At 44.5% G+C, this 9941-nt stretch overlaps 1 protein-coding gene across 1 annotated transcript in view; it reads left to right on the plus strand.

Moving 5' to 3' along the window:
• Window positions 1–9941, plus strand: part of DOCK2 (dedicator of cytokinesis 2) — a 367177-nt gene that overhangs the window by 252302 nt on the left and 104934 nt on the right. The gene's annotated exons all lie outside the window — the stretch shown is intronic.

A 9941-nucleotide genomic window follows, 5' to 3' on the forward strand; every position in this document is an offset into this window, starting at 1 on the left:
GAGCGGTTGCAGGGCCGTACTGAGTACGCCCATATTGGAGAGAGTCGATGATATTCCTGGCACAGTTCTAAATGTCTTATTTGCAACGCTCACTAAATCCTCAGCCAACTCAGCAAGTCCTGTGTATTGTTCCCATTTAGAGCTGCGGGAACTGAAGCTCAGAGGGGTTACCCAACCTTCCAAGGTCATACACCAAATGAGTGATAGAGCCGTGATTCGAATCCGGGCAGTCTGGTAGTGGAACCCACACTTTTAACTGGCACATTACACAGTCACTGTGAACACACTTGAATTAACACACTGACCTAAGAATGGGAAAAAGCAATGAATCTTGAAATAGGATGGAGCATCTTATAAGGGGAATGAGGAGGGAACCGGCATTCAGTGACTGAGTGCCAGGCGCTGGGCTACCTGGTGTCTCATCCATTACCCTCACCTCATCTCTCCGAGGTGGATGTCATTACCCCCATTCTACAGATGAGAAAGCAGAACTGAGTGGGGATGCATCCAGCCCAGGGCCACCAACTAATACGATATTGTCCTGAGTAGGATTTGGGTCTGTCTGTCCTGGAAACTGGGCTTCTACGACCCTCCTTATTAAACTGCCTCCTTTTTATTTCATTTTCTTATCTGCTCCTCTAAAAATGGAGATGAAAATCCTAACTGTGATAAAAACCTTAACGATAAGTGCATTTGTCTTGGGGGGCGGGAATGGCCTGCTGACAGCATGCACACACTGTTCTTCCAGTTGCCTGTCATCTGGAGGAGAGGGGCAGGAATGGGTCCTCCAGTCATGACCCCTGCTGCTGTGTTGGCATGAGCACACAAGCATACTGTAAATAAAAAAATAAATGTCACACCATGCAGCATTCTGGAAGGCTGTGCCCGGGGCGAGGTGGTGTCCTTGCAACTTCTAGAAGCAGGGTCAGTGTTTGCCATTTTTGTCCCCCTCAGGCCTTTCCTCAAGAGCTGACCCCGCTGTCTGGGAGGCCCAGAGAGTTCCTCTTATTGGGCACCAGGAGGAGAGCCAGGCCACCATTCGATGCATATCCTCTTTACTGCCTAGTTTAACGCTTAGGTATGAAAATTCCATCTGACAGCTTCTTTAATTCATTCACTTAAAGTAGTCATTTGTCTCTTACAGCCTGGGCTCTGGGGAGACCGTGAGGAACAGTACAGGTCCCTGGTCTCACAGAGCTTACATTTTAGTAGGGGGATTCAGGCTGTTTTTTAATAAAGGGTGGACAAATAAATGTAAATAAATTAATTTCAGATTGTGATTAAGAGCTATAAAAAAAATAGAATAAGATGAGGTTATACAGAGAGACTTAGGGGAGGAGGGAGGAGAATGATTACTGTACCTTTCTCTTTATTTTCATATCCATTCATCATCTACATCATCTATCATCTATCTGTCTACCCATCCGCCTTTCTATCTATCTCCCATTATCTGCCTACACACACATACATTGGTATATTCTCTCCACGTCTCTTTCTCTCCCTCCCTCCTTCCCTTCTCCACGACCTTATTCCTTCCTTCCCCAGATAATTTTGGCCACTCCTTCAGGGCCAGCCCCTAAGAATGGTTCGTGTGTAGCCTTTGTTGACCAGGAGCTCCCCAATAACCGGTACCTAGTTATTCTGCACTGAACACACCATTTAGCATAAGGCAGGCATTACAAGTATTTGTTACATTACCAAATTAAAAGGATATCCTCATACTGTTTTTATATACATCCAGCTCCAAAGTGTAATAGAATCCACTGAATGCCCTTCCTACCTTAGAATTACTGTGTTTCCTAACAGAGAGGATTGTCACTCAGTGAAAATCAGAGCTTGCAGATAAAGATATACAGCCCTGCAGTAGAGTTTCCTTGGTGTCATTTGGAATGTAAACACAAGAGTCCAAGACTGTTCCATTCATGCATCAGTTCCCTAGATGATTAATTCAACTTTAGACACATTTGCTGAATACCTACTATGTGTAAATTGGGATAGGGACTCATGGAAGATACAATCCTTGCCTTCCTGTCATTTATATGTCCTAGGAGGGGGAGATCGTGGCAATGCAGATTCCGACATGAGCAGAATTAGAAGGGCGGGTGCCTGGGACGGCTCGTGGAGAGAAACCAGTCCACGTGCCACAGAGCTGCATGACGGGAGGGTTGCAGAAATATTCCTGGAAGGAGATAACAACCAGTAACCCAGTTTAGCTGAAGGGGAGGAGAATTAATCAATGAAAAGTGGAAAATAACTTAGAAAGGTGGCTGGAGCCTGGAACTCCCGACCAAATTTAGATTTAATTCAGAGGCAATGGTAACTGGTGGCGAGGTGGGGGGTGTGGCAGCTTTTTAATGTGGGGGGTGACATGGAATGGAATGCTGTGATCAGGTTAGAATTTGATTTCTTTGGGCCATGGCTCGCAGAGCAAATAACATGTTCAATGTGATCTTTAAAATAAATTACAGAGATCAAAAGAGAACATAGAAGAGTTTCTGAGTGTACGCAGAGGTGTAACGTCTCAGAGTTCATTTAATTAAAGGAGCCGATGGAGCAGACTATCGCCCTGTCATTTAAGACTTCTAGATGAAAGAGCTGGAGGTCTCATTTTTGAAGTGGAGAATGCAAATAGACTCTTGAAAAACACGACTGTCCTCACATCAGTTAGCAAGTAACCTCCCTTCTGGATTTTCTTTTAGAGTGTATACTGGTTTAGATTATCCTCTGACAGAATTTACATTCACAAGGGGGAACTAAAAGTCACAGGGGAGGAGGGGCTGTCCCTTTAGGGATCGCAGACACTGTTCACTAAGGGATCTGCTGCTCTCTGTTCTGAAGAAGTTGGAGCCAAACTGAATCCTTTGGCACCTTGCACAATGTTCTCAATAGAGATGATGCCCTCACATCCTCTCTCTGTTCTGGTACCATAAGATTAGGCAGGAACCATGAGATTAGGCAGGCCATCATGGGTGGCAGCCAGAAGCTTGGACTCTGGAGCTAGCTGTCTGGGTTCAGGGCCCAGAGCTGCAATTTTCTGGCTCTGAGCTCTTGGGGATGTTATTAACCTTTCTGGGTCTCCGTTTCCTCATAGGGGAACTAGTAAGCCTTCCTCCTAGGGCTTTTTGAGGATTAAGTGCACTGATATATGCAAAGAGCTTGGATGGCGTCTGGCATGTACTAAGAGCTCAATAAATATTAGTATAATCTCAGCACAACAGTCTTTTCAGACCTTCAAACAACAAGCTTTTAGAAGATAAATATGGGTAAACAGGAATGGAGATTGCTTTGTGACCAGGACTGAGAGGCTTGAGTTTGGGGACACACGACCTGGCACTATTTTGTAGCAGAAGAATTGCTCACTGAGAGTTGTGTAAGCTTCTATTTTGGTTATGGTTTACGCACCTGGATTCTGCTGTGGATTTTTCTGTTAAATCCAGGAAGCCTTGGGTGTGCTGTTTTCTCCTATGAAATATTTTGTCTAGTGTTGTGTTCTTCTGGGCATTTTGTCATCATTTCTTGTAAAAGCCGTGTTCTCTTGCAGCATTATTTGATCTCTTAAGATCGGCTGGAGTATCACGACCGGGTCCCATCACTGACTCTGTATGACTAGCCACCAGCTTAACTGGGCTCCTTATGTGACCTGGGCTTCAGGGTCGTACTGCATAGGCTGAGCCTGGATTGGAGGTCCATCCATGGGCTGGCAGCCCAAGGGTTAATCTGTCCCACAGTGTTTTGATTGTCCCTCATGGTGCTGGCCCACTCAAAGTTATAAAATTAATTTTGTGTTAGATGGGAACATATAAAATTAGGTAGCTTTCATGTGATCATCCAGATTTCCAACTGCTCAGAGGTCACACTAACTAGCTTGGCTGGACCTGCCTTCCTATCTGGTAATGATGGGCTAAAGCCAATGAGAGCTGTCTGCCCAGAGGGTACAGTCCCCACCATTCCCTCTCACCTCCCCGACTGCTCTCATTTATTGTCTCTCTTGCACAAATAGAGTAGAAATAAGAGGAGAAGGGAGTGCTTTTGATGCCTATTTCTTTACCCCAAATGGGAAGACTTTGGGTCTTACCACCCCTAACAAGGACACTATTAGAAACCTTTCTGGCTTACATTCTTCGAGTCTCTTGTTTATTCCATGGACATTCCTTCTGATGCTGCACAGGGGGCCCCAGACGGAAAAGGAGTTCTTAATGCTTCCATGTAAGATGGCAAATGGCAGACTTAGGACTCAATTCAGATCTTCTGCTTAAAACCTCAACTCTCTTGCCACCTTCCCCACTTAATCTGAATTATGAATGTTTGGCTAAATCACCTAGAAAGGCTGCCATGTGTCACCTGCTCAACTCTGGGGATTCAGAGATGGATTAGGTGGAACACCTGCCTCATCTCACCCCAGTCAATATAATGCATTCATTCATTCATTCATTCAACAAACAGTTATCAATAGATATCAAGTTCTTAGGTATTGAGAACAGCATTATGATGAGGGTCCAGAGTTTATTATTAATAATAATAATATAATTTTGAGATTTTATTACGTACACACAAACACACGCACAGACAGGCACACACATTCATATACACACCAAGCACCATGCTCAATATTTTACCTATATCATTGTACCTAATCCTCTTCCATGTCAGTAGATATCAAGTTCTTAGGTATTGAGAACAGCATTATGATGAGGGTCCAGAGTTTATTATTAATAATAATAATATAATTTTGAGATTTTATTACGTACACACAAACACACGCACAGACAGGCACACACATTCATATACACACCAAGCACCATGCTCAATATTTTACCTATATCATTGTACCTAATCCTCTTCCATACACTGTAGGGGGCAGGTGCTATTATTATCGCCATTTTACAGAAGATGAAACTGAGAAACAGAAAAGTTAAGTAACTTGCCCAGATCATACGGCCAAGAAACAGGCAGCAGAACCAGAGCCCTGAGCTCATAGATTGCCCGGCCTCCACTCATAGGCACAGGGTTATCTTAACCATCTCAGCCAGGAAGTCACTCCTTTTACACAGATGACATTGTCAGTGCTATCGTTAAATATTCCTATCCTTGCAACATGTCAAAGAAAGAGCCTTGTAGTTTAAGTTACCCAAACCCCATGGGTTTCTTCTACTTTTTCAGAGAGATGGAGGCTTTTCTTTGCCCCTGAACTGTCACTATGAAAATAAAAGGAAAAAGAAATTCACCAGAGCACTAAAAACCTCTCATCTTTGCAAGTAGAAAATTCACTGTAACAGAACTTTTCTGCATGAAACAATAGCAGGAGAGCCCCGTTCTCTACTCTACCAACTTATTCATTTGACAATTTATTGAGCACCTACTGTGTACCAGATTCTCTGTTGGCACTGGGTATGCGAAAATCAAAGCAGCAAGGTCCTGTCCCCAAGTAATTCAAGCTACTGCCCAGCTCTCTCTTCTAGATAATTCTAATTATGATTTCCCTTAAACAGGACAGAAAAGCAGCAGTGAGTCGGATTTTTGCCACTAGTCTTACGCAGATGCTCTGTTCTTCCCAAAGCGTCCCAAGTGAGATCTGAGCCAGCTGAGCCCTGAGACCTCCCAGAATGAAAACGTAGCGTGTCATTTCAGCACACAGGACCGTGCAGGAGTAGATAAAAGTGATGTGTTAATTAGCCAGAGACACCTTGCAAGGGGAGAGAAGCACCCCACCTGCTTTCCCCATTCCCACGCACGTATGTCAGGACTCCTGTCAGCCTTGCCCTTGGAACTTCGACATCCCGGGTAAAGAGTTGTCATTGCATTTTCCATCTGGGAACTGCCACATGTAGCCACTGAAGCCACCAGAAGAAGTAAGTGAGGAAGGAAGGGAGAGATGGATAGACGTGTAAATATATAGCGAACGTCTAGGAGGATGCTCACCAAACTGTTAACAGTGCACACATGGGGAGAGGGAATCAGATGAGGGGAGACAAGTAGGCTGGTTGTAGAAAAGGGAGGGCTTCACTTTTTTATTCAATATACTTCTTAGTAATCAAATTGCTTAAACAATACATATATATTCTTAATCTAGAAGACAGTTTAGGCTTTAGAGTAAGACCAGAGTGAAAGTCCAGCTTCCATAACTTCTGAGAGCTGTGTGACCGGGGGCAAATTATTTCAAGTCTCTAAACCCCAAATCCCTCGTTTGTAAGATGGGGTTTGTCGTGAGGATGGAATGAGATTAAGTACTGTATAAAATGCTGACGGAGCTGTCAATGGCTATCCGCTCTTTTTTTAAATTATAGTTTTACATTATTAATAGCACGTAGGTGGAGCTGACAGTCAGCTGGAGAGGAGACAACTTTGGGCAGAAGACAGCTCCGGGGGTGACGGTAGCAGCGGGGTCAAGCAAGGGCTGGGCTCCGTGTGAGGCCGCGTAAAGGGCACTCCTGGCTGGTGGAAATGGCGCCCCTTCCTCCTCATCCCACCAGCACTGGCTTTCTTCTCTGGAAAGTCCAGACGCCAGGCATAGATATGGTAGAGTGGCTAGGAGCATGAGCCTGGCGACCGCTGGTTTCCCATCCTAGCCGTGCTGATAACTACCCCGTGTCCCTGGGAAGGTTACTCTCCTCTGTGTCAGTTTCCCCACCTGTAAAATGGGAACAGTTTTTACCCCAAAACTAGCCTCAAGGATTAAATGAGCTAATAATGCATGCCTGACACAGAGTAAGTATATAATAAATATTAGTTCGGAATATTATACCTTCTGGTTCTAGGACAATTTTAAGATTTTCAAAGGCCCTAGGCATTCTTACTTTTAAAGATGTCACTTCATATCTTATCAAATGCATTAAAAATTTTTCACATTTCACATTAATATTTTTTGCTGTAAAATATTTAAAAGATACTTTTTTTAGGACTTGGCTGTTAAAAGTATTTGTCTATGAGTAACTTGTGGCTATAAGCCCTCAGCAATCACCAGGCATAGTTGAATTTTTTTTCAAAGTGAAATTCTAAAGAATAAATTGTATTTAAATGTAATGAAATTTTTATGAATAGCAAATTTAATAATTAATGACATTTACATAATGTTAATTATGTAGACATTTAATTGAATATTTGCTCATTTTGATTTTGCAGTTTTCTCTCTTTGTATTTTGAAGCAGATAAAAAATGTTTTTTTCAGGCCTTGGGCAAGGTATTTATGACATGCTATCAACTAAGTGGCTAGATAGACCCCTTCTTCTCCCCGTCTTCCCTACCACAGCTGTCAGCAGTCAGGTGGGCATTGGACCCAGAAGGGACGCGTGAGCACATCTATTCCTGTTCTCCCATTTTATAAATGGGGAGACTGAAGTCCAAGAGGAAGAGCAGCTTGCCCGAAAGATAGTTTGATTCCCCAAATGCAGAGTCCTGGGCCTTCTCATGCTTGTTTCATTTTACACATCTTCAGAGGGTGGCTTCCAAAGTCAAGGGGAATGACTTCATGAGTGGTCAAGGTCACCAATACCCAGGAAGGCTCGGACAGGTCCACCCACGTGGGCTGCACATGTGTGCAACCCAATGACTAAATCCCTAGCGACTTGAACTGCCAGCCAGGGGAGCATCCAGGAAATACGAGCAGCTATTTTCTCCAGTTGTTAAAACTTAGCAGGGGCGTTAGGAATCGATCGCAGTCAGTGCCTCCTGTGACTCGGCAGATCTCCAGGAGGGTAGCTGGAGGGAGTGGAAGAACAGTTGCAGGACCCCACCCGCCAGGAGCAGACCCGGGCAGAGCTCAGCACTTTTGTGTCCTCCCGAGCCAGGCAGTCCATAACCTCGCAGAGATTCGGGGATAATGGAAAGCTGAGGAGCTGCCTGGCTCTTCCAGAAGGGATGAGAACGCCAGGCTCCTGCCTTCTAATTAGGGCTCAGAGCGGTTGGTCCTGGAGGAGAGAAGGAGGTGGGTGCCTCTGCCCAGGACCACTGGGGGACCACTGGACAGAGCCAGGGCATGCTCAGAGAGTGATGGGCCTTTCTTGCAACAGGAAGCTTCCAGGCTCAAACGCTTACTGCGCATATTCAATCAGTGTGTGAACAAGGAAGGGAGGGAGACTGCATTTGTACTGTTCTTCACTGGAGAGATTCAGCCAGGGAACTTCCCTTTTAAGACCTGGTTAAACAAAGTCTCTATTTACAAATAGGCACAGAGGCTCCATAGATTCAGGTCCTCTTCACCTCTCACAGCCAAGGTGGTTTCACCTGAATTCGCTCAAGTCAAAGTGAACCACGTGTGCTTTGGGCAACTAATGTGCCTAAAGTTAATCCATGTGTGTGTGTGCGTGTGTGTGTGTGTGTTCTAAAGTAGACAAGACACATCCCTGGACCTTAGGGAAACAATCAGATGAGGAGGAAGAGAATCAGATTATAAAGGAAAGAACACCAGGTTTGGGGGCTGGAGTCTGGATGGTCTCCCAACTTTGCCACAGATTTGCTGTGTACGCTTGGTCAAGTCACTTTAGTTCCCAGAGCCTCAGGTTCCTCCTCTGTCCTGCAAGGGCAGGACTTGATGATCTCGAAGATCCATTCTGGCTGAGCAAATGCTGAGCTGTATGGCACAAAGTACAGATGCCGCTTTAAGTGTCTCCGAGAAAAGGGCTTCAGAGACGGACTGAGTGTCTGGGAGCAGCTAGAACGAGTTAGGAAAATGATGCCAGGATTCAGCCAGAATAATGTTATTAACCCTTGAAGCTGTCTCAGATCTCACAGAGTCCTCAACACACAGCTGTGGTCTACCCAGATTCACCCTCCTCCTTCAGGTTCCTTTCTCTTGGGTCCCTGAAGTGGCCTTAAGCATCTCACATAGGATTCAGGTTAGATTTCAGGAAGAACTTCCAAAAATGCTTTTAGTGGTATGAGCAGGTAATCAAACAGAGAAAGGCATCATTTACCTTTTAAAAGCCTTAAGATTCTGGGCACAGGTATATTTCACATCCCTGAAAAGCTGTGTGCTGAGAAAATGCATTGAATCAATCCTATTTAAAATGCACTGGGAGTCCTCACTGATTAAAGGCACTGAATGCCCTTAAATCCACCTGTTTGCAAATACAGGCTCTGTTTAACTCGATTTTTAAAGTGAGTTTCCCTGGCTGAATCTCTCTGTCAAAGAAGAATACAAATGCAGTCTTTCTCAGAGGCAGAAAAATGGATTCAATTCATTCTCAAGGTTCCTTTCAGACCTAGAAGTCAGGGAATGCGTCAGACATGAGGACAACACACGAGACCTTTCTGCGTTGGCCAGTGTACCTGTTTTCTGTCCCTGGGAGGATCTGCAGAACCAGCACTGTCTCCCTGAGTGTGCGTCAGTATTGGGCACCAGGCAGGAGTTGTTCTGGACAGTTTGGTCTGGGGCCCTCTGGGGATTGAGTAGGATTTGGAATTCTGTCCCATTTGCACTCTGGACTTAGTGCATCCCAGTAATGAGACTGTAGGGCTGTGAGGGCAGAGATTGCCTGTGGTTTTGCTCCTCATGGCTTGTGTGCAGCAAGCACTCAAATAGTGGTGAATGAATGAATGAGTGAAAATGGCCACCATCAGTACTAGTTGGCCGTGTGACCTTGAGCCAGTTACTTAACTGCCCTGAGCCCCAGTTTCTGCATCCATATCATGGGGATAGCAAGAGTTTCTACCTAGCATTGTTGTGAGCATTAAATGAGACAAAAGGTAGAAAGCACTTAATACATTGCCTGACATATAATAAGTACTCAACCAATGTTAGCTGCTTTTATTATTATTATTATTATTATTATTATTATTATTATTATTATTTCAATGTCATGCTTCTACTTTGTCCTTTCCACAGCCCTGTGAGGATAAATACACATAACCACCCCCACTGAGCAGATAAGAAAACTGAGGTGTCAGGTGCCTGCCCAAGGTCACAGTAGAACTGGGACTCTTTCACACTGCTGCAGTCAGTGAAT

This window comes from Pteropus alecto, unplaced genomic scaffold (genome assembly GCF_000325575.1).
Source record: "Pteropus alecto unplaced genomic scaffold, ASM32557v1 scaffold40, whole genome shotgun sequence".
Lineage (NCBI taxonomy): Eukaryota > Metazoa > Chordata > Mammalia > Chiroptera > Pteropodidae > Pteropus > Pteropus alecto.